Consider the following 24581-nt stretch of genomic DNA (forward strand, 5'->3'; position numbering starts at 1 on the left):
TTCTCATGACACTCTTCTACAAAGTACAACATCATTTTACATTCCCCTTGGCAGTATAATGAAAATTCTACCTTTTGTATTAGAAATTTCCCTCTAAATCCTCACCAATACTTTGTATGATTGGTCTTTTAAATTTTAGCTATTTTAATAGATGGCTGGTCATATCTCATAATTTCAATTTCCATTTCCCCCATGACTAATGATATAGGGCATCTTTTTATGTACTGATGTGTCACCTATAAATCTTCTTTGTTGAAGTTTTTATTCACATATTCACATCTTTTATTCGTATTTGTATCGGGGCCTTTGTTTTCTTATCAAGTTTGGATAGATCTGTATATGTTCTAGATACAAGTCTTTAATAGGGTATACCATTTGTGAATAAATTTCCTATTCTTTTTCTCATTGTCTTATCAATTGCTTAACAGTGTCTTTTGAAAAGCAGACACTTTTAATATTTAAGAAGTCCAGTTTAACGGTTTTCTTCTTTGGATTATGGTTTAGGTGACTTCTCTAAGAAATCTCTCTGTCCCTGTGTTCTGTTTCTTTTTTCTTCCCTTAAAGACATCATACATACTGAATTATTTTAGCTTTTAAAAATATTTTAATATCTTGCAGGTCTTGACCCCTTTTTAAAGATGTTTCCTAGATAGTCTAATGTTTAATGTTCAAATGCAATTGTATTTAATAAAGCTTCTTCAAAAAGAATTACATTATTGTATCTAACATATTTCAAAAGCAGCTTTAGAAATAATTATCTTTAATACTGAGTCATCTAAATGAATCAGTTCGTAACTACTTGCCAATTACAGAAAGTCTATTCAAACTGAAGAATAAATACAACAATGGCTCATAAAGTCTGCCAGTGGACATTAAGTTACATGAGATATATACGATATTTGAGCAAAGAATATCACAAACTCTCTTCTTCCTATACTTCTATTCTGCTTTCCACAGAACTGACTTTATTATCAGGCTAGAGTCTCTAATTGTAGTAGATTCCTGGATATAGCATAGGAAAAAAGGCCATTGTATTCATATGTAAAAATTGGTTGGAGATGTATTTTCAAAAGAAATCAGGGGTTCAGTTACCAGGAAGTAAAGTCATTCTTGTATTAAATAATATCCCATAGATATTTTGTGATGCAACATCAATAGGTGATATTTTAAGTCAGCAATTTAACAAATAGAGACATAAATGTATCACTAATAATTTGGAGTTAATCACTAGGAGAGGTAATAAAAAACAAGTAACAATAAGTTATGGTCTTGTAACAAAAAAGCAAAAGGCCCATAGGGTGGATGCAGGGAGATGACTGCTTCCCACTAGAAACCCTTCTTGACTTTGGTACTTATCAATTACTGTTATTATCTTGTTAAATCTAACTCAATAATAGCTTATCATGGCCTCACCCCAGACATGTTTAAATGCCAGTAGCAGGTGTGGTGGATGAAATCTTTATTTTTACTCCAATACCCCATGATACTGCCAATATAGGATAGAGCTAATCTACAGATGAGTATTTGGCACCCATTGACTTAAAGCACATAATGAGTGAACAAGTTTAACAAATACTTGTTAAACTGTTCGGGAGATTTTCTTAAAAATGGAAGAAAAATATAATATTACAAAAAAAATAACTAAAGGAGAAAAGGCCAATATATAACTTTTATTGTGAGAAATGACTGTACTTTTATATTGGGTAAATCAAGCTAATAATTTGTAATCCCTATTCACCCTTCCCCCCAAAACAGCAGAAAATGTTGCTATCACTCATATGAGCTTTATGAAGAACAAGTAGACTAAAATATGCAGTAAAGGAGTTGAGGTGATTAGAGCCAAATGGATGTGTTCAGATAGGTGCATATGGCTTTTTGATTCCATGGCACATAACCTGTTTCCCTAGGACAGGACCCCACAGATAAAACCATTTTCATTATTAAAAACACACACACACACACAACAAAAACTAGACAACATTTTATACCTAAATAAAAATGTGAAATCAAATAACAAATAACATCCAATGATTTCAATCATCTGATCAGAATCATATTTTTTCTGTGGAGTTAAATTTTGATACCTCAGAATGGCAAATCAGTATCTTTAGCATTTAATAGTGCTAAAATCCTAATATTAATACTGATGGAATTTATCACCAGGAGGGGTGTGAAGATGAAATAACCAAAGTTGCAACCTCTGGTAAACAGGCAAGGTGTGGTTAGGGCACCATGGTTCTTGACACATAGTAGATATTTAATCATAGTTTCTGAATAAAGGAGTGAGTGTAGTAAATGAAAAAGGTACATTGAATATCATCGCCATTCTACTTTAAAGCTACTTGTTGAAACTTAAAAGTAGGACCCTGCATTCATAAAAAGTTACCTAATTGGCAAGAGTTTCAGTTAGAAGTGTGAATTGCTCTTCTATAAATTTTAACTAAATTTCTGTTTCTAAACTGAAGGTTCAACTCCCACAGTCAGGAGGATTAACCGCGGCGAAAGTTCCCAGGGGGGTTTTGGATACTCCAAAGCTATGAGTCAACTGTCTCAAGATTCTTCAGGTCCTGTGCAAGTCTGTCCCCAGGTGGGACTATTGACTCTTGGGCTCACTGGGCTCCTGTGCTGTTTATTTCCAGGTGGAGGTCATTGTCAGAGGTCAATTGACTGTCCTATGTCCCTCAGCTCTTATTACTCCATGGTTTGTCTGTTAAGTGGGTATGTGATAGCAACATTTAATTAGGAAAAGATTACACATTGCCACAAAAATAAGATTTCCTTACTATTCTTATTTAAATCCCCTCCCCCTTTCCCACACTGAAAGAAAAGTCCTCAGGACCTTCCTACATATACATTACACATACATACACAAATCTTATTATTGGCTGTGTTTTTCTAGTGAACCCTAATATAGCTAGTACTTTAAATATAGCAATATGAAACCCACTTTCATAAGTTTTCAAAAAACTAGGAGTTTTCAAAAAAAATTCCAATGGTTTCTCAAACTTCTCAACTTAAAGGCCTGGGGCTTCATGACCCTCTCAAAAATCCATAGCAGTTATTATATCACTAGACACAATGAAATGCTATATGGGTGTCACATATATTTAGATTTTGTATACAGCTGAATATTTTAACAGAAGTTGAAGAATCTTTTGGGGAAGAAAGCATCACAGAAACATCATTTTAAAATGTAAATGTAACCACTTCAATAACTGTAAAACCAGTCCAAGTCCATTATTAATTGCAATTTAAAACATTAGATTTACTTTTTTGACACGGTGTTTTTATGATAAACATGCATTTTCTGCAGTATTCTACTATAGGGTGACCCATACTAGAATGAAGCTATATTTTGCTTATGCAGGTGATATATTTCATGTGCTCATCTCTATGTGTTCCTGAGAAAGTTACTTCATGTCAATCTTAGTTTAGAAATTGGTAAAATGAAGGCACTAATAATATGTTGACCATTATTAAAATATATACTTATTTAGGAATAGTTGCAAGAGTTGATATTAACATTATATGCAAAGCATCTTTCTGTTAACTGGCAATAGTAGGTCCCTGATAATTACTGCTATTCTATACTATTTAGTACTGATATGGAAAAATTTTAAACTAGTGCATAATATACACTAGAAATGGTTAATTTATTGTTATACCTCTTCAGGTATCATTTATATTGGTTGATCCAAATTTAACCCTAGAGGAGATACCGTCTAAGCAGAAGGTGTTGAAGACATACCTTTTAACTGGGCCAATTTCATTCAGAATTGCAGACTGTTGTACAATCCTTTTAATGTATTGTTGGATTCAGCTAGCTAGTATTTTGAGGATTTTTGCATCTATGTTCATCAGTGAAATTGGCATGTGATTTTCTTTTTTTGTGGTATCTTTGTCTGGTTTTTGTATCAGGGTGATGGTGCCCTCATAGAATGAATTTGGGAGTATCCCTTCTTCTGCAACTTTTTGGAATAGTTTCAGAAGAAGAAGTGTTAGCTCTTCTCTAAATGTTTGACAGAACTCACCTATGAGGCCATCTGGTCCTGGACCTTTGTTTGTTGGAAGTTTTTTAATAACTAATTCAATTTCAGTACTTGTGATCGGTCCATTCATCTTTTCTATTTCATCTTGGTTTAGTCTTGGAAGACTGTACTTTTCTAAGAATGTGTCCATTAAAAGGATTGTACATCATGATCAAGGGGGATTTATCCCAGGGATGCAAGGGTTCTTCAATATCCACAAATCAATCAGTGTGATACACTACATTAACAAACTGAAAAATAAAAAAAAAAACATGATCATTTCAATAGACTCAGAAAAAGCCTTTGACAAAATCCAACACCCATTTCTGATAAAAACCCTTCAGAAAGTGGGCGTAACAGGAACCTACCTCAACATAAAAAAGGTCATATATGACAAACCCAGAGCTAACATCATTCTCAATGGTGAAAAGCTGAAAGAATTCCTGCTGAGATCAGGAACAAGAAAAGGAATTCTGCTCTTGCCACTACTATTCAACATAATTCCAGAAGTCATAGCCACAACAATCAGAGAAGTAAAAGAGATAAAAGGAATCCAAATGGGAAAGGAAGAAGTAAAACTATCCCTATTTGCAGATGACATGATACTATACCTAGAGAATCCTAAAGACTCTACCAGAAAACTGTTAGAGCTCATCCATGAATTTGGCAAAGCTGCAGGATATAAAACGAATCCACAGAAATTGATGGCATTTCTATATACTCACAACAAAAGATCAGAAAGAGAAATGAGGGAAGCAAAGCCATTTACCATCACATCCAAAAGAATAAAATACCTAGGAGTAAACCTACCTAAAGAGACAAAAGACCTGTACTCTGAAAACTATAAGACACTGAGGAAAGAAATTGAAGATGACACAAATGGATGGAAAGACATACCATGTTCTTGGACTGGAGGAGTCAGTATTATCAAAATGACTATACTACCCAAGGCAATCTACAGATTCAATGCAATCCCTATCAAATTACCAAGGACATTCTTCACAGAACTCAAACAAAATAGTTTAAAGTTTGTTTGGAAGCACAAAATACCCAGAATAAGAACAAGTCCTGAAAAAGAAAAATGGAGCTAGAGGAATCAGGCTCCTTGACCTCAGACTATACTACAAAGCAACAGTCATCAAAACTGTATGGTACTGACACAAAGACAGAACTATAGATCAGTGGAACAGGGTAAAAAGCCCAGAATTAAACCCACGCACCTACAGCCAACTCATCTATGACTAAGGAGGCAAGAATATACAGTGGAGAAAAGATGATACTATAAATGTTGGCAGCCCCTTTTTGATTGGGTAAGCGTATTACACCATGACAACTAGGACTCTTTATACGTGAATAATTAAGCTACTTCAAAAGCAATAAACAGAGATTATTTTGAGTAAAGGAAAACATAGGATTGACAAGTTTCAGTCTATGTTCTCATCTGTAAGGCACACAGAGTAAAATCTACAGTTATTTTCTGTACTAATATTTAATGATTCTAGCAGGTGAATATAGTTAACATATTAATGGTCAACGCCTTTCTATGATTGCAGCGATTCAAACTACTGATAGTCAAAGGAGTCAGATCAGATTTTGATCCCAAATCATTCATCTTGAAATCTACTTGTTTAGGCACACTGAGTGCATTCTGACACATCCCTCACGTGTACACTTGTAGTGAAAGCAAAAGCACAACTCTAGCAACATCACCACATTGTGCAACATAATGACGGGAAGAAAATAAATATAAAACTGAAGGAAAACAACAGAACCATCCCTTGATAGAGGTTGAAGGCACTCTACTTTAAAATAAGCATCCATTCCTTCTTCCTTTCTTCAAAATTATTCACTTAGGACCTATGATAAGCCAGATATCCTAGGTGTTTGAGACACAGTAAAAAAGACATGGGACCTGATCTCTTTGGGTATATATGGTACTGATCATCTTTGTGTATTCCAGATTCAATTAGTAGGACTGGCCGGGCACCCACAAAAATCCACACTTCACACGCTTCTCTTTTCTTATTAACAGACATCATTGAGGGCATCAATACAGTAGGCATAGGTATAGATACACAGAGATGATTTAGACATCTATATGTATAGAAAGAGAGAGAGAGATGTGAAAGAAAGAGAAGTCCTTGTGTTGCAGGTAGGGGAATCCTATTCATGTAGTCAGCCATAAATAAGATGCACACGAAAGCCCTTATAGGCTTCTGGAGGATCCCCTGAACAGTGAGCATTCTCTTATGGCTTCATTTTTTCTCTTATCATTCTTCCTGCCCAGAACACAATGAAGATGCTGGAATTGAAACTACAGAGTGACCTTTTGAAGACACACTATGCACAGTTATGCAAAAAGACCAAAGAATTGTGTCCCAACCACCTTTAGACTTGCTGTCATTTATGGGAAACTGTTATAGGTCTGTCAAATTTCAAATGTATAAAGTAACCAAAGATTTTATGAACCATATACTAGCAACCACAACTGTACAAGTGCACAAAAGAAATCCAAGAATTTTATATTAATGGCATATGGTATCTCAAAGAGAGATATTCCTTATTTTTCTATGTTTTATAAGAAATGTGTGAATAGGATGATTTCCAGATATATAAAGTGACTTGAGGTTTGAGACATTTTATGAGCCAGATGTCTCACCTCAGTCTGAGTCAAAATTCACAACTCGGACTAAAATATGTTTTCAAAAATAAAATATTCTGCCTAAATTAGCATTAAAATATTTTTAAAAGATTTCAAGAATTATACTATATATTTTATACTTTTTATACTTGAGTTTTTCTTAATAAGTGAAAATAACAATTGCATACTGATAGACTCTAATGATTCTCAACCCAGGACATTATTTCCCGTAATTTAAGTGTTCATTATTCTACTAGAGAATTTACCCATGAGGCCAGCAGTGGATCCATCTCAAAACTTAAGATTTCAAAGACAATAGCTATGTTCTGCTGAAGTCTGGAAAAGGAGATGGGATATTTGGCCTCAATGATGTTTTGAAGGAGGAGAAGGTATATAATCTTATTTCACTTATAGGAGAGGTAAGCTTGATCACCTGAACCAATTATGTTATTCAGCATTCATAAAAATCTCAGTTGTCACCATTCATGTTCATTTTCCAATAAAACCCTCATATTCTAATTATGCAATATGTAAGTATATTATGTTACAATGCATCATATACTCCCTATGCCCAGAGCACTTTTATGCATTAAAGTGATCTCTGAGCAAATCAGAACAGCTGGTAACTCTTCATTTCTACATATTACTTAATTCTCAGATAAATATGCTTTACAATGTATTATTCAAGGTAGGATAGACTATAATAAATAACCAAATGTCCAATTATCTGTGGCATAACAAACAACAACTTTCACACATGTCACCTCCTGTATGTTGGGTGAAATTCCAGGTGAAAGCTCAGTGATCCCTACAGATTCATATATTAATATAACCTCAGAAGGATGCTTCCATAGTCACTGTGACAAAGGAAGAGAAAAGCTCAACAGCTCGTGAATGTCACACACCTCACTTCCTTCACAATCCACTGGCCAGCACCATCCAGTGACCCTGCCTAGTTTCAAAGCATCCAGACAAAATGGTTTTCTGCCCTGGGAAAAGACGGGAACAATTATTAGCCATTTCTATGCCTGGGCCAGGCATGTGTCCAATCCTGTGGGGAAAGAAAGGGATCAGCTTCTCCTGCAGGTCACCCACAGCATCTAGGTTGGAGATGGCAGGAAATTAATGGAAGTTCTAGTTTATCCTTGTAGGTTACAATTCATCCTTACAGGCTCCAATTTGTGCTTTTTCAGCACTTCTGCAGATCCCAGTGCTATCCTGGCTTACTGACAGCAACTCCAGGCCCTGCCTCCCATGTAAAGCTAATAGCTCTGCACAGATGTGTTCCCCTGGCTGCAACTGCATAGCACCTATTCCTTATGACATATTCCTTACTGAGCATCACTGACTGAGTAATACTTCCCTACTCAAACTTTAACAGACCTCATAATTGGTTTGTACTTTACCCTGCCAAATATTAAGCAGCTAAAAATAACACCTTTGCTTACTTTTCTAAGATCAAATTAATTCTGACTGCAAGCCCCCATTTTTGGTTTAAAAAAAAAGCCATTTCCATTATGTTTGAGCTTTAAACCCACTCTATATCTGGAAGAAAACAAACAATATGACTCAGAAATTAGAGGAAGAACTTCTAAACTTCAGCACATCATGATATCTGTACAAGATGCCCATCATTGAGCCTGGCATAGTCTGGGCGAACATAGGCTCTCATAGGTTTTCCTCAGGTGTGGCTCCTAGGGCTGTGGCTGCTAAGACCAAGGGTTATCAAGAGTTTAAGAGTTCAAGCTCTGTTTTCAAAAGCCAAATAATAATGGGTCTTCCAGTTCTCAGAGAACATTTTTTTTTAATGCAAAGCACCAGTTTTGGCTACTTATGCTCATACCCTGGCACCCTTAGTGTAGAGGTTACTTAACCTCTTTATTCCAACAAAAACATATTTTTTTTTCCTAAGTCAAAATCCATGTTTGGAACAGAGAATGTTGGTAATATGACATCAAAGGTATAGAAAGCTATCTCATTGTTTAAGATCATTCTGCAACATGGAACAAGCTTAAACTCGGTATATTATTTGGGATAAAAAGTAAATAGATAGAAAGACAGATTTTCAGGAATTTTATAGTTTCCCTCCACTTCCTTCCATTTATTTTATTGGCAAGAGATGAAACTCCATTTTTAGTCCTGTGTTTAAACGGGCATCACTTGCTTCAAACTCTGCTTGAGTGATGTTGGAAGAAATGTTCACCTGTTCTCCTGGAAAAACTTCAGAAGTCATACCAATACCAAAAATGCCCACAAATATAAGATAATTATAGCGTAAACCATTTGCTTTGGAATGATGGAGAAGTATGAAAATGTTTAATAGAATGCATTTCTTCACATACTCAGAACATTTCATCCTAAAATTTAAAAAAATGCTATTATAGGAAAATTCAGAGGGGCAAACTCAGTGCAATGTGTACTGCTGAAACTGAAGCTTTCCTTTATCAGAAGGAGGAAAGATTCAAAGATTCTTTGGTATATTCAAACACCTATATATTCTAAATCTTATAGAATGTTTTACTTTTGGATTATTGTAGTTTATATATGTATATACATTTTAAAATGATGTATATGATATGTATATATCGTTAGACAGCAGCTTTACATAAAAATGTATACTTGATTTGCTATAATTAAGAGTATAAAAAGCAAGCCATTTGAATATTTCAAGCTATGATAATATTCTGTACAGCCACACATGCTGGTGACAAAATGGTCAGATGAACAAAGAACTTATAAAGTATACTTATAATGGCTGATTAGGATATTTCTAAGTATAAAATATATTTGAATCACTGCTTATTAATCCATACATTTCAACTCTTCTCAGTTGCTCAGCTCTTGAAGCTATTAGATTAAAAAACCCAGTACTCAAAATATATTTTGAAAATCACCACATCCACTGTAATTAATAAATATGCAGCTATTCACCTTACTCTAAAGTTTTCATTATCAATTCACCACTCCATCATTAATGAGACAAATCAAAATAAATACCAAACAATTAAAAATGCCACAATCTGCATCCCTTGAATTTGGCTGTGTAAGGCTCTCTCTTACACCAGACCAGATTTTCTCCTTCCTTGCACCTAGCAAGCATGCCTTACGCCTGGCACTGTACCTGTAACACTAGTCTGAAACAAGATTAACATGAGAGTATTTATGGGAGCAATCTTTCTTTTTCTGCAATAATTGGGTTTCATAGTAATAAAAAAGCTCAGTAAATTACATATGCCCAATGAAATACATTATCCATGTGTGTGTGGAGGGCGTAAGAAAATCCCCAAATAAGTTAAAACAGAAAGAGAGTAAAGTGAGTTACTTTGTCCTACTGTTATCACAGGCATAACACACATTCTTTGGGGGCTGACTACCCAGAGGTGAGCACAGATTACTGCCTTTGAGAAGAAATAAAATAAAAATATATGAGAAAGTGAGACCAGAGCTGGCTCTCTCCTTTAACCCCTATCTTTTCTCCTACATCAGATGTGCGATGAAAGAGTGTAAGAAAGGATCACTTCTGACAGAACTAATTATTTTCAGACTATTCGGATACAAGCAATGTATAAAAACAGCAACTGTAACCACAGCAAAATACTCAAAGCAAGAGATGTCTTTTTACCTTTCAGGACCAATGCACATAATTGACATTAAAAAAGACCAACTTATTTTTACTAAAAGAAGAAACAAATTCCAGTTCATCATTAGCTTTTTTCCATAGACATTATCATATTTTCAGGGTATTTTTTAAGTATAGACTTAAAAAAAAAAAACTTTAAAAACAATGGACCTCAGAATATTTGCCTCTAAATTTCATATGTAATTCCTAGTTTCAAGGTTATTTTTTATCGTTATTTCCCCAGTACACTTTTTTTTTTCAACTGTACAGCATAGTGACCCAGTTACACCTGCATGTATACATTTTTTTTCTCCCATTATCTTGATCCATCATAAATTATTAGACATAGTTTTCAGCACTACACAGCAGGATCTCATTGCTAATCCATTCCAAAAGCAATAGCTTGCATCCATTAACCCCAAGTTCCCAATCCATCCCACTCCCTCCCCTTCGCCAACCACCAGTCTATTCTCCAAGTCCATGATTTTCTTTCCTGTGGAAAGGTTCATTTGTGCCATATATTATATTCCAGATATAAGTGATATCATATGGTATTTGTCTTTCTCTGACATAACTTCACTCAGTATGAGTCTCTAGTCCCATCCACATTGCTGCAAATGGCATTATTTTGTTCTTTTTATTACTGAGTAGTATTCCATTGTGTATATATACCACATATTCCTAATCCAATCATCGGTCAGTGGACATTTTGGTTGTTTCCTTGTCTTGGCTATTGGGAATAGTGCTGCAATAAACATACAGGTGCATGTGTCTTTTCTCCAAGGAAGATATACAGATGGCCAACAAGCACATTAAAAAATGCTCAACATCCCTGATTATCACAGAAATGCAAATCAAAAATGAGGTACCACCTCACACCAGTCTGATTAGCCATCATTAATAAGTCTGCAAATAACAACTGCTGGAGGAGGTGTGGAGAAAAGGGAACCTTCCTGCACTGTTGGTGGGAATGTATGCTGGTACAACCACTATGGAGAACAGTATGGCGGTACCTTAGAAAACTATACATAGAACTACCATATGACCCAGCAATGCCACTCTTGGGCATATATCTGGTCAAGGTTATTTAAAAGTAGAAATCAAATTGATATGTATATGTTTGTGGTCACTCCATGCTCTTAAGTGACCCAATATCTAAATTTCAAATTCAGACTTAAAGACCGTAATGCTAATATTGGTTACATTCAAGGATAAGTTCTGAACACAGGATTTGATGGTATCTTATGGTTATGCCATTAGTTACTACTAGCTGGACTCTGATTTGGGAATGATGTAACAGTACCTTTCATCATTCTCAAAACTAATCAATTTAATTCAAAGGCAGAAAAATAATGAATCTCTTTTGGGGGAAAAAGTTCTTTTATTTTGATTTATTCTGCTTATAATTTCAAAGAAGATTTCAGATACAATACAAAAATATGTAAGCTATGATGGGTAGTGGAAGTTAAATGTGCATTTAATGTAAAAAATAAACAAGGTCAGAATGCAGAGGATTATGGCTATAAATCTTTACTATAACAATCTACACACCTAACACAAGCCTGCAACCGTGTTAGGTCTTAAGTTACTTGGCAGCCAATGAATAAGTCCATAAGATGGAAGTAAGGAAATTGCAACTAGATTCCATTGAATATTCTCCAGGAAGGTGATGGGTCAGAGGGTGATGTAGTGGGTTCTCAAGGTTGGGAGGGGAAGGTTTCAAATAATTACGCAATGAGGTCAAAGGAGCCAAGGTGCCCAGTGCGTGTACTCTTTGACTCCACAGAGGACAAGAAGAAATATCATAGCCAATAAGGAGTTCTTCCACTATTGAACATGAACTCACCTCTACAAAGAGAGACTTCTAAGTAGAAATTCCTCTAAATAATAAACCCCCAAAATAACATCTCTGGTCATGTCACTATCACCTAACCTCTTAGATTTCAGAACTGTTCATTCCCCAGTATTCTGTCATATGGTCCAAAGATCATAATTAGAAATATGTACACATTCCTGATCCTTACCTGTCCCCCTGCAATGCATTCCTGAACTGCTTGTCAATACCTTTCACAGTTAAAGGGAAGAAGGGAGGGAAGAAGGGGGGGAGGAGAGGGAAAGAAAGGGAGAAAGAGAGAAATAGAGAAAAAAACAAACTCCAGCAAGAGGGCTACTATCAGTCAACTTCTTTGTTACTATGATTAGAAAAGGATGCTGCTTGCAGCCAAACTGAGAGCAGAACCAAAAGAAGTTGAACTTGCTTGAAAGAAAAGGTGTACCACCAGTTATTAAGTAGGGAATCAAAAAAATTAAAATAATTGACAGAAATGCTGCTCAATGTCCCTTTTGTTCCCTTACTAGCCACCTATCTCATAAAATTCAATTGTACATGATAAAATTTCATCCACAGCATGGAGTTTGATGATGGATCTTGAGAATGGACCTGGGAACTCTCCTGTGAGTAACCTCTATGAGACATTCCCTCATGTTCATAGAAATCCATGGAGACCAGGTATTATTCTGCGAACCACTCTCAGTCATATGTCAGGTAAGGGCTGAGGAATGAAATGCTGGACTACATTCTCCTCAGAAGTCTTGGTAGAGTCCCAAGAGGAGCATGGTGCCCTTTCTCTCTCCTTTTCCTGCCTTACCCTTCTCCTTCCTTTGACAAATGCCCATGATTTAAGTGCCATACATCAGTGGTCAGCTGTGCTCTAATTTTCTGCCACTACTGGTCTCCCTAAGGCTACAGGGTTGCTGAGTATCACCATACTGTGAATAAGCAATGGCAGTTCTTTCATACAGCACATCAAATGCAGACTTCGAGTACTCCCCTGGTGCCTCTTCAAAGGTCTTGCTGAGGGAAGTACAACTCTCTCCCCTATGATCCTCACCAGTGTCACTAGCGCCAACACCTTGATCAGATTAGAGGTATCTTGAAGTGACCATCTAACCCCTACCTCCATTTATTTAATCCAGTCTTTAAAGGCTGCCTTGCCCACCTTGCAGTAACTAAAAATATCACTTGCCTTTTCTACTCCCTATGTAATCTCTCCATGTTCGAACTTTCATTCTCCTTGCACTGATGGCTTCTGCCTATGTCTACAGGTACTGAGAGTTAGCAAATAACGACGCCAGACTTTGCTTCTTACAGACATCACAAGCTTCAGCAGAAAAGGAGTGGAAAGGTGGCATGGATAAGGTAGTGTTACTTTGCAAGTACTTTCTTGATGTGCTGTTCCCCTGTGGATTCCTCCTCTCCTTAGATCTCTTTTCATCCCTTCCATGTGGTGAAGCCTGCCTAACCACGGGGCAAATCCTGTCACCTTTCACGATCTTTCCCCCTCCACAGAAAATACTAGATAGCATAAAATCAGAAGGCTACAGCACAACAAAATTATGTAAAATATTGAGGCTTTTCCAAAGCTTTATTATCCTTAAAAATCATCTTATGAAACAAGCAGGAAATACTGCTTCTCTGCAGAATGTAAGGACCCCACATAGTGTACCATTCCCTTCCATTACATCCACCCTGGTGGAGAACGACACGCATGGAACACAAGAGTGAACTTTTTAGCGCGGTACCTGCCTCTGTAGCTGGACTGCCACCTCCATAACTCCCGCAGAAGCACAATCTCCAGAGATATCCTCAGATTAAAACAACCTCATCTAGTATCTATGTTTTTACCTTTTATTAAGAAGCCAGTGGTCCTTCCACGAAGAGCCTATCATGCAGAGAGAGAGAAGCTGTCCTTATAGGAAGCTATTTTTTCCCAAGTGAGAAATAATAGGTTCTGAAATATAAGCATGAGAATGTCAATATAAAAATATTTACAAGGTAGAATTAATGTGGCTTAATGACCTATTAGAGGCAGTTTGAGAGAGAAGGTATTATTAAGAAGATTCTGAGGGAGTTCCTGTTGTGGCTCAGTGCAATGAACCCAACTAGTATCCATGAGGATGTAGGTTCGATCCTTGGCCTCGTTCAGTGGGCTAAGGATTGGGTGTTGCCATGAGCTGCAGTGTAGGTTGCAGAGACGGCTTGTATCTGGCATTGCTGTTGCTGTGGCATAGGCTGGCAGCTGCAGCTCCAGTTTGTCCCCAAGCCTGGGAATTTCCATATGTTATAGGTACAGCTCTGAAAAAAAAAAAAAAAAAAAAAAAAAAAAAAAAAAAAAAAGAATGCAGAAGGTCAGTTTTGAGGAGCTAGGGAAATAATGAGTTTATATGTGGATATGCTGAGTTTGAGGCCCCTGTGAAATAAAAGGGAGTACCCAGAAAGGGCAGTTTTAAATGTGATCTGAAGTTCTCCTGATAAGTTTGACAGAGCTCAGGAAGCACAGTAACCTGTTTAGCTAGAATCATCATCATGAATGGCATGCCCAGTTGAAAAGGTATACAGTAGGTGGAGTTTTCCAGAGGAAAATAGGCATTTCAGGATCTTGACTGAAAATATTAAATTGCTTTTGCTTAATGTGAATTAATAATTAATATTTTATATAAATATTTAATAGATTTCTAAACATATTGCTTGAATTATTTATAAAAAGTAAAATAAATGTTAGAACTTAACACTTTTAAGAAATGGCAACACAAAGCAGTAAAACACCAAGCTACAACATGATGAAACAGACTGCAATCATTAAGCACAAGAGAGAAAGAAAAATAAGCAGAATGAGAACTAATCATTAATGGCTAACTTGCAAATTTAAGCCTGCACACCACCCCCACATAGAATTTATGAATAGTTTGCAAATTAAAGAACAAACCAATGAGATGTAGCGTTGTGATATTTCTAGGACAATTCAGAGGAATGTTTCAAATTATTGTATGTTAGTTGCTGTCTCACTGGTTTTTAATGCAAACCATAAAGAAAAGAGTGGCAAGATGATATTCGGTATCCTTGTCCATGTCTCTTGATGATACTGGTCAAGAATCTTTGATTAAAAACAGTAAGCAAGGCACAGCTAATGGCAAATGTTTTAGATCACTGTGGGCTTAACTTAATAAGGCCGCATTTATTTTTCACTGGTAATATTGTGTATGTAAACTCTTTCAAAGACGTATATAAAAATAACACATCCAGTGCTCTAGCATACTATGAATCATAAACAATTAAATGTTAACATCACATAAAACCATCAACAATATACTGTAGAAAAAACATTGTGAATATCTTTAGTCTGCAATAGCATTTCAGGAAATAGCTTCACATAGTTAAGGATTTCACCTTAACTTTTTAAAAATATTTTTTATTATTTTTTATTACTCAATGAATTTATTACATTTATAGTTGTACCTTACTTTTTATAGCTACTTTAGGTCCACATTTACTTTCATATTGAGTCAAGAATTTAGTAACTATACCTACTGTGCCTTATAATTTCCTTCAAATACATCTTATGAACTATTATTATGTAACACTAACCCAGAAACTTTTTTTTTTAAGTTCCCAGGCCTGGTGAAACTTTCCATTATTTTAATTTGTTATTTACTGTCATCAGTTTTTTGTTTTTTTTTTTTTTAACCAGGAATCTGGAAAAGGTTAAATCAGATGTCACTAATTCTTTACCATTGTAATCACAAATTATTTACAATGCACTTTAAACTTTTTAAAAACGATGCTGTAACAAACCCCCTCAAATATTCTAAGTGACATATTTTTAGAAACTTAAGCTTTGACATAAAAAGAAAAAAAGAATTTATGTGCCTAAAATACAGTTGCACTGCATTCATTGTTCTGCCAAAAAGAAATTTCATACATAACTATAAGATATCACAATTTTAACATGCCCAAATTCTAAAGATCCTATGAAATGGACTAAAAGCGAAAAAAGAGACATTATTACCATTAAATCACTCCAAGTTTATTATTTCCATTAATTGATGTCTTTTGGAGAAACAATGGCAGGCACAGTAAATGTGAGTCCGTTAATTATTTTAACCCTTAAACTATAGGAGAAGAACATATTCCATGTTCTGGATGCCTCTTCTCACATGGAAGAATCTTCCACTAGAGGAATACTTCTGGCCTCTCAATTACTCCTTCCTAGGACATAAGGAATGGCCCTTTGGGTTGGTGAGTTTGATGAGCGCAAGCAAAGGCACTCAACATGTTCACTTTTGTCTTTGTTGCTTTCCCCTTTTCAAGGTTCTGGCTGGCCACCTGAGGCTCATTCTCCTTCCAGGAGTAGCATATATAGCTTTCAGTGACATCAGTGACTGGGGGGCTAACTTTGTCATGGTTGTACCCCAAAGTCAAGTTTCCAAACACTGCATCTGTAATCAAGGTGACACTCTGAAAATTCTTTATTGAGTATGGGATTATTTCTAAAAAAATAGTAAACCATAAACTTAATCATGAATGGGTATTTTTTTCTCTAGCTCTCCTAGGTGTTTTTAGAATGCTTGGATCAATGGCAAACCTTTTTAATTATAGCTACATAAAAGCAACTACTAAAAGTAAGTAGTATTAATTTGGGCATCTTGACTGTATACACTTTGCAGGGGAGTATGGATTCATGTAATTAAAATAATAAAATGTGTTATTACTTTAATAAAATACAGGCATACTAAAATGAAGATATAATGATTAGAATTTGTCCCTTTCTCCCTGTATCTGGAGTTTAGAAATGAAGCATGCATCTTTAGAATTTTTTTTAATAGTAAACAATCAGGCCCTTTTTTTAAAATGTTTTCATTTCATGTATGCACCTGAAGCATACAGAAGTTCTTGGGCTAGGGGCTGAATCACCCCTAGAGCTGCCAGCCCACACCATAGCTGATCAGGATCCAAACTGCATCTGGACCTAGGCTACAGCTTGTAGCAACACCAGATCCTTAACCCACTGAGTGAGGCCAGGGATTGAATATCCATCCTCACAGAGACAATGTTGGGTCCTTAAACCACTGAGCCACAAAGGGAACTCCCATCATGAAAACTCTAAAGATTAAAGTTGGTTAAACAAATGATTATCATTTTAAATGAAAAATGGTACAGTAATAATGATGCTGTGTGTTTTATGTTACCTTCCATCTCCTTAATTGCTTTAAACTGTTATTAAAAGTAGATATTACAACATAAGATGAAAATTAAAATGAATATTTGATAGCCTAGTAAGTATAAGTAAGATAATAATTAGAATTTATTTTCAAGTATATTAACTGAAACTGGCAAAAATCTAAATCTTGGCTAACTGAAGCGAGATGGATAGCTCGATAGATTTAGATACAGCATAATTTTTTAAGCACTAAATATTTTGCGACTATATTCATACAAGTCAGATAAAAGAATAGAGAGTACTTCACACAGTGAGATTTAATGATCAGCACAGAAGTACGTTGGCTATTTCAGAGCAAATTAGGGCATAAAAAGGAAAGAATGGCTTGGTTTATTTGCATCTTTGTAAGGAATTTCTAGAAAAATCAATTGACCTGTTTCTAGCTTTAGTGGTAAAATAACCTATGCAACAAGTTTGCCCTGTCAGTGCAGCAAATATATCTACAAAATGGTACTGCTCTATTAACAACAGTTGAGTTAGGCATCCCCAAGTGTCACTCATTGCACTACACTCTACATTTGCAAATTTCACTGCCTTCACAGATGGAGCAATTTCAGCATCTTGCTCCTGGACCCCTCCGCATTTTTTCCTTCAGGATCACTGCCTCTAATCCATCTGAGCCGGGATACAAGCCAAGAATCTGACAAAACCTTTTGTCAAGCAGTTATGTGCATTGGGGTCTGTTCCCTTCTTTCCAGGGCTCAGTATTGAGCTGCTAGACCTTCATAGAAACCCCCTTGTCTTTTTAGCCAGTGTTAATCTACTACCTGAACAATTCTACTCAGCAGCCATTCCTTACTCTAGGGGATGTTCTGCTTTTGAAGGGCTCAGATTTTCTCCTCATTAAAGTTTATATATGGCAGCTGGAAAAGTAAGTAGGTTACAGTTTATTCTACAGGTTTGTCCTCCACAGAGCTGAATGACATTTCCAAGCATCAAGGACTCTCCTTTATTAAGACACCTGCAGGTTTGAGGTCACAGGCATATCATCATTCGGGGGCTCATGTTTGGCCCTGATATGACTGCTTCATTCTAGTGAGGCTGCTCTATATTCTGCAAGTGACAGTCACAGGTGCACCACTCTCGGTGAGCTCACACTCCATCCCAACACCCCCACCCATCCCCAATAGGGCAGCCTATGGAAAGTGGAGCCACCTGAGGATCAACAAGTAATCCACCTGAACAGTCCCTTCTGTTCACCCAGATTTTTTTTTTTTTAATCCTCTTGGTCATTCAACAGAAACAGCAGAGAGAGCAAAGTTTCACTGAGCAGTTGCAATACTGTATTGGCAAAATGGCCCATATCCTTAATTTCATATTCTCCAGTTTCAGGGGTAATCTGTTTACTATTTGATATCTTCAGCAGCATCACAGGTGAACACTACATCTTTTGAATATTATATAATTGATTTTTACTTGTTTAAAGACAATCACTAAACAGGCATATGGTTACTGTCTGATTGACTCTCTTCTCAACCAGGAAAGAAAAAAAAAAGTCTTCGATATTTTACCTTAGGCCCATACCTGGAAGGTGGCAAAGATGGAATTGCTGGTGATCGTTCAACATAATTTTTGCATAGCACACTAGCTGGAGGGTATATGGGGGTAGAACTTTTTCTTACTAGGGAAAATTAATCTGTGGTAATATTTTTAAATGTTTTACTCTAAGTTACTTGAAATTCTCCAGATTTTCAAGTTCAATTTTCCTAGATGCAAATTATTTTAACATTTTATTTCAAAATTCTTAAGCCTGCTGAGATAAATTATATTTACCCAAAGAGCTTCCAAAATAGTGAACAGTATTTAGAAGATTTTTCTAATTTCCCTAAAAGATCTTTCTTCCTCAAACTCCTTCCTTACAACTTATTTTTCTGCAGGTGATTAAGAAAAAATGGAGTATATAATGATAGTTAACTGAAACCCAAGTATAGCTTTGGACAACAGCATTGCTGGTATATAACAGGTTTGGGTGGCTTGCTAGACTGAAATTCAATACATATTGTACTACAAACAATAACATATTTCCAAGTTATAAAGCAACTGATTTATGCTCCTCTTAAAAATGAAATTAATGTCAAAAAATCAATTTTCATCACATTCCAAAATCTACACTATTATAAACTTAGTTTAGAGCATAGTGAAGTAATTCAAGGTAACACTAATATGCTGAAAATTTCAGTTGTTTTTGTTATTATTGTATTATGTAGTGAAAATGAATAAAGGGACTGATAAGGGCACATCACTGAGCAAGAATAAAAAAGCTTCAAAAGACGGTTTAAGTTTCAGTTTTACCACAAAGGGGTTAATGAAATGGCATATAAGATCAGACATGATTTCATGCCTTTGAATTCTGTCCGTCTCTACAATATAAAGGCAGTTTGTCTTGTTTTTATATGAAACTAAACTCTTTGCAACAAAAAGTAGTGTGTGAATGCAGACTGGTGTTCTAGACTTTGTGGCAAGACAGTGTCAATTTAGGCTCTAAGAACACACTGGAGGAACAGTAAGAGAGTGGCTTAGCAAAACCAAAGGGGAATTAATTCATTTTCTGGACCGATTCCATACTCTAAGAATGGAGTATGTGTGATACACACAAAAAATAAAAGGGAAGGAGAGGGTTGAAAAAGAAAAGAATAAAAAAAATGTATTTTTATTGAGCAAATCTATTTGAGTCAAATGATGGACTGGATCCATTTCATAAGCTGCTTTATCATATTTCAAACCTATTTGCCTCTAGGAAGGCTACTCACTGGGCCTTAACTAGACTCTCCTGCTTCTGCCTTCTTAAAGCATGTTGCTTCTTATCTTTGAAGACACACCTTTTATCTTGCTCACTCCTTAGTGCTATATAAGCACACATGGTTATGGGTTGAACCCTGTTCCCCCAAAATATATGTTGGAGTCCCTCAGTGCCTCAGGATGTGGCTTTGCTTGGAAATCGAGTTTTTACAGAGTTCAGAAAGTCAAAGGTGTCATGGTGGGCCCTAACCTGACACAAATGCTGTCTTTATAAAAGCGAGAGATTCAAACACAGACACACAGAGATGATCACATCAGCAATAAAGGCAGGGATTGCAGTGATACAAGCCAGCACACCACACGTCACCAGCAAACCACCAGAGGCTGGTAAATGGTACAGAACAGATTCTCCCCCACAGCCCTTGAAAAGAACCAGCATCTTGATCTTAGACTTCCAGCCTCCACAACTGAGATCATAAATATCTACTGTTTAAGCCACTTTGTGGGTGGAATTCTGTTATAACAGCTCAAGGAAACTAATACATTAAGTATTTGTCCAATTTGAGACACAACAGTCTTCAGAGCAACTCTACTAGATTCATGTTATTGTCCCAGTTGTTTAGAGAGAAACATTGATCTTCAGTAATTTTTTAAAAATGTAGTTTTGGTCAAGCAGTCGAGAAGTCATAGAACAGGGATGTCATCTAAGACCTAATATATACCTGTGTAAGTGCATGCAATTGTATGTTTCTGGAGATTATACAATACAGTTGTTCTTTAAACACCAGTAACAAACCATGAAGATAATGATGGCAAAGATGGGGGGTTTTTTGGTGCTATTAAAACATCTTGGGAGCTGGGATGAAGTATTTGGACTACTGCCTTAAACTTCATGGTTACATATACAGGAATCAAAATGAAAAAAATTCATGTGACAGATAACATGGATAAACATGAATTAGTATCACTGTAGGACATCAGTTGCCTCATTATAAAATTCAACAATTGAGTCTAGCATAATTCTAATTTTAAAAGCTCCATTTAGGTGTTCCCTCTGTGGCACAGTGGGTGAAAAAATCTGACTGGGGGTCTCAAGTTGCTATGGAGGCATGGGTTCAATCCCCATTCCAGCCCCACTGCGTGGGTAAAGGGTCTGTTGTATTCAATCCCTGGCCCAGGAACTTCCATGTACTGTTGGTGAAGCCACTAAAAAACAAAAGTTCCATTTAAAAATATACTCTAGGGAGTTCCCTGGTGGCCTAACAGTTAAGGATCCAATATTGTAGCTGCCATTGCAATATCAAAATGATACTTAGCTTGCAAAAATTAGATATTGACTTAAATGTAGGATCCTGGACATTTGAAGGTAAATAGTTAAACTGACAATTTAATGCAGTACTGGGAAAATGTGTTCCAATGCCATTGCCTTAATATATCATGGAGTAAAGAGGTGACCACTTTTCTACAAAGTTAAAACTCCTTCACATCCCTGTCATATCATTATCCTACACTGATTTTAATGTAGATAAAGAGCTGAATCTTATACTTCAATAGTGAGAGCTCTGATTACTGGAACAAGACGCTATAAATTAAAATGCTTCATAAGCTATTCAAACCTTTGCAAATATTATGTATATTTGTTTCTCTGAAAAAACAATCTTGCTCTTCCATAATATTTTGAGCGTGGCATCATCAGCCACCCAATAACCCATGCATCAAATTTCAATGATTTGTTTCATCTGCACATTCAGTTCACTAGTAAATCCCACTTAATCTTCCTTCATAATGTACCCCCTCTTTTTTAATTTCTAAAAAGAGTTTATTTTCACTGTCTTGTATGAGACTTTTAAATTATTTTCTACTTGTATTAACCTGCTCCTACTTCCTTTTTCACATTCATCTATTCTTTACTTTCTGCCCAATTAAACGTCCTAAAATTTTGTTAACCTTTACCTACTTAACAATTTGCAGAAATCCCCATAAAATTTTTTAATTTTATCTTTGAAATTTATGATTCATCCATTTTTCCAAATTACTTTTATGATTTTATTTTCTAATACTGAGCAATTTCAAAAAATCCAATTCATATCACTGTGCCACATATTTGTCATATTTCTAACCTCTTTGATTCTGCGCCATCATCACTAAAATACACTTGTAACTTTATATCGATTCATTTCTTATACCTAAAAATAGGAAAGCACAATAAATATTAACTAAAAATGTAAAACATTAAAATGGAAATTTACAACAGACATTGGCTCATTTGTAGCTTTATATAGAGTTGTTAAATGAAGAAATCTGTAAAAAAGAAATATAGAACTTGATGAATCCATAATTGTTATTTGATTCTATTGTCACGTCTTTATTAAGAATTTTGGTAAATACTTGTAATAATGGCATCCTATAATTATAGAAATAAGAAAAATGAAGAAATTTTATATTATGTAATTTTATTTTGAAATAAGCTATATAAAGAGTAAAATTTGTTGGAATATTAAAGTCATTTTATCTGGAAGGTAAAAATATGGGAAATGTAAATTTTATTTTATTAATTTTATTATAAATTACTGTAATAATCTAGAGATAAACATTACCATTTTAATGAAGGGAAAAACATTATTTTAAGAAGTATGTCCTTTTAGAAAATCTAGCAAAATTTTATACTATATACTAATCTTTTCCAATATATTTTGTGTAGAAACAATTTTTCCTCTAATTCTTTTTACAAAGTGATACAGTTAAAAATGCATTTAAATTATTTCAAATATAAGTATATAATATGCTTATTTAAAAAGAAATGTATTTTACTTTATTTTTTTATGGCTGTGCCCATGGCATATGGAAAGTTCCCAGGCCAGGGATTAAATCAAGCCATAGCTGCAACCTATCCCGTATCCTTTTAACCCAATGTACCAGACCTGGGATGGAACCTGAGCCTCAGAAGCAACCCAAGCCACGGCAATTGGATTTTTAAACCCACTGTGCCACAGTGGGAACTCCAAAAGCAATATATTTTACAATGTTATCTACTGGAAGGAATGGTTAATACTTTTGGAATTGCCTATCAAACATAATTTAGTGCTTCTCTTTTTGCTTAATACATATTTGTAATGCTAACCATTAGAATATATTTTATTTTAGACTTTAAAATGCATTCCAAATTTTCAAATAATTTTGTTAAATGTAAAAACAATTTCAGCACAGGCAGTAGAATTAAAAGATCAATGCTAATTGTTTTTCAAATATAAATAGTGACACAATGCAGTGTTTCATTATGCAGGATTGCCAGGTTGTTCTACAGTTCTATTAGAAAAGGTAGTGTGGTAGAATAAGTGAGATAAATCTGAAAGTTCTATTCTCTAAGTTTTAATTCAGAATTCCCTAAACTTCATTGATTATATAATCTCTTTTGTGAGTAGCACCCGTTATTATCCTACAAAACTAGTGTTCCAAGTTAGTTCCAAATTACAAAAGCTCTGATAAACCTATATTTTATCTGAACTAGAAGAAAAAGGAAAGAGTTTTGAAACAATATAGGACTTCAGACATTGAAAATGGAAAGTATCATACATGACATATAGTCCACCTAATATCAAAAAAATTTGCATATATTGCACTGTGCCAAAGTATGCTATGTGCTATGCATAATAAATATTTTAAAAAATCTATCTTTAAAATACCAGGTTTCATAGTTACAAAAACAATGACTAGTATAAACAAATTGTGTTTAGAAACACTGGATTTGAATTTAAGCTTTGCCTGACTTGGAGGATATCAAATTCTATTGAGAAAACTATCTGAATCTATTGAAAAAACAAAAACTGTATTCTCTATATTCACATTTAGGGCAGTATGACTCTACCATACCTATTGATAGGTTCCCAGGAGGATGGAGGCAGACTCCCCCCCAACACCCCAAATGTGGCTGTTCACCTTGGAAACCTGCTGTGGACACACTCTCTCAGAATATGGATGCTCAATTTGGCCAGGAAGAAACAATGGCCTGTGGAAAACAACTGCCTGCATAGATTAACCACCTGCAAGGATTAACTGCTCGCTGTCATGGAACAACCTACCCCTCCCCTTGACTTTCCCCTCCTCCTTCTCCGCTGCTCCTGCTCCTGCCACGAGTTCCCACCATGAACTACATCCAACAACAGATCTTTTATAAGCCTAGCACCAACGCACAATCAGGCCTGGCACATCGTGAGCTCAGTCTGTCCCCCTCTGATGCCTTAATAAATCTCTCTTGCTTTACCAACTTGTTCTTGTGCATTCCTCCCTTGGCACACCAAACAGCTATAGGTTAAATATTAGACCTATTTCAATACTAAACTGGCCATAATTTTCATTTATACTCATTTAATCATTTTTAATAATATGAGGAAGTAACACATCTGGATTTTGTGATGATCATATCCTTGGATAATTTATTCTGGTGTTAAAATTAATGAGAGTATGGGAATGAGCAGCTATACAAATTATTCACAAGT

Source organism: Sus scrofa, chromosome 1, assembly GCF_000003025.6.
Source record: "Sus scrofa isolate TJ Tabasco breed Duroc chromosome 1, Sscrofa11.1, whole genome shotgun sequence".
Taxonomy (NCBI): domain Eukaryota; kingdom Metazoa; phylum Chordata; class Mammalia; order Artiodactyla; family Suidae; genus Sus; species Sus scrofa.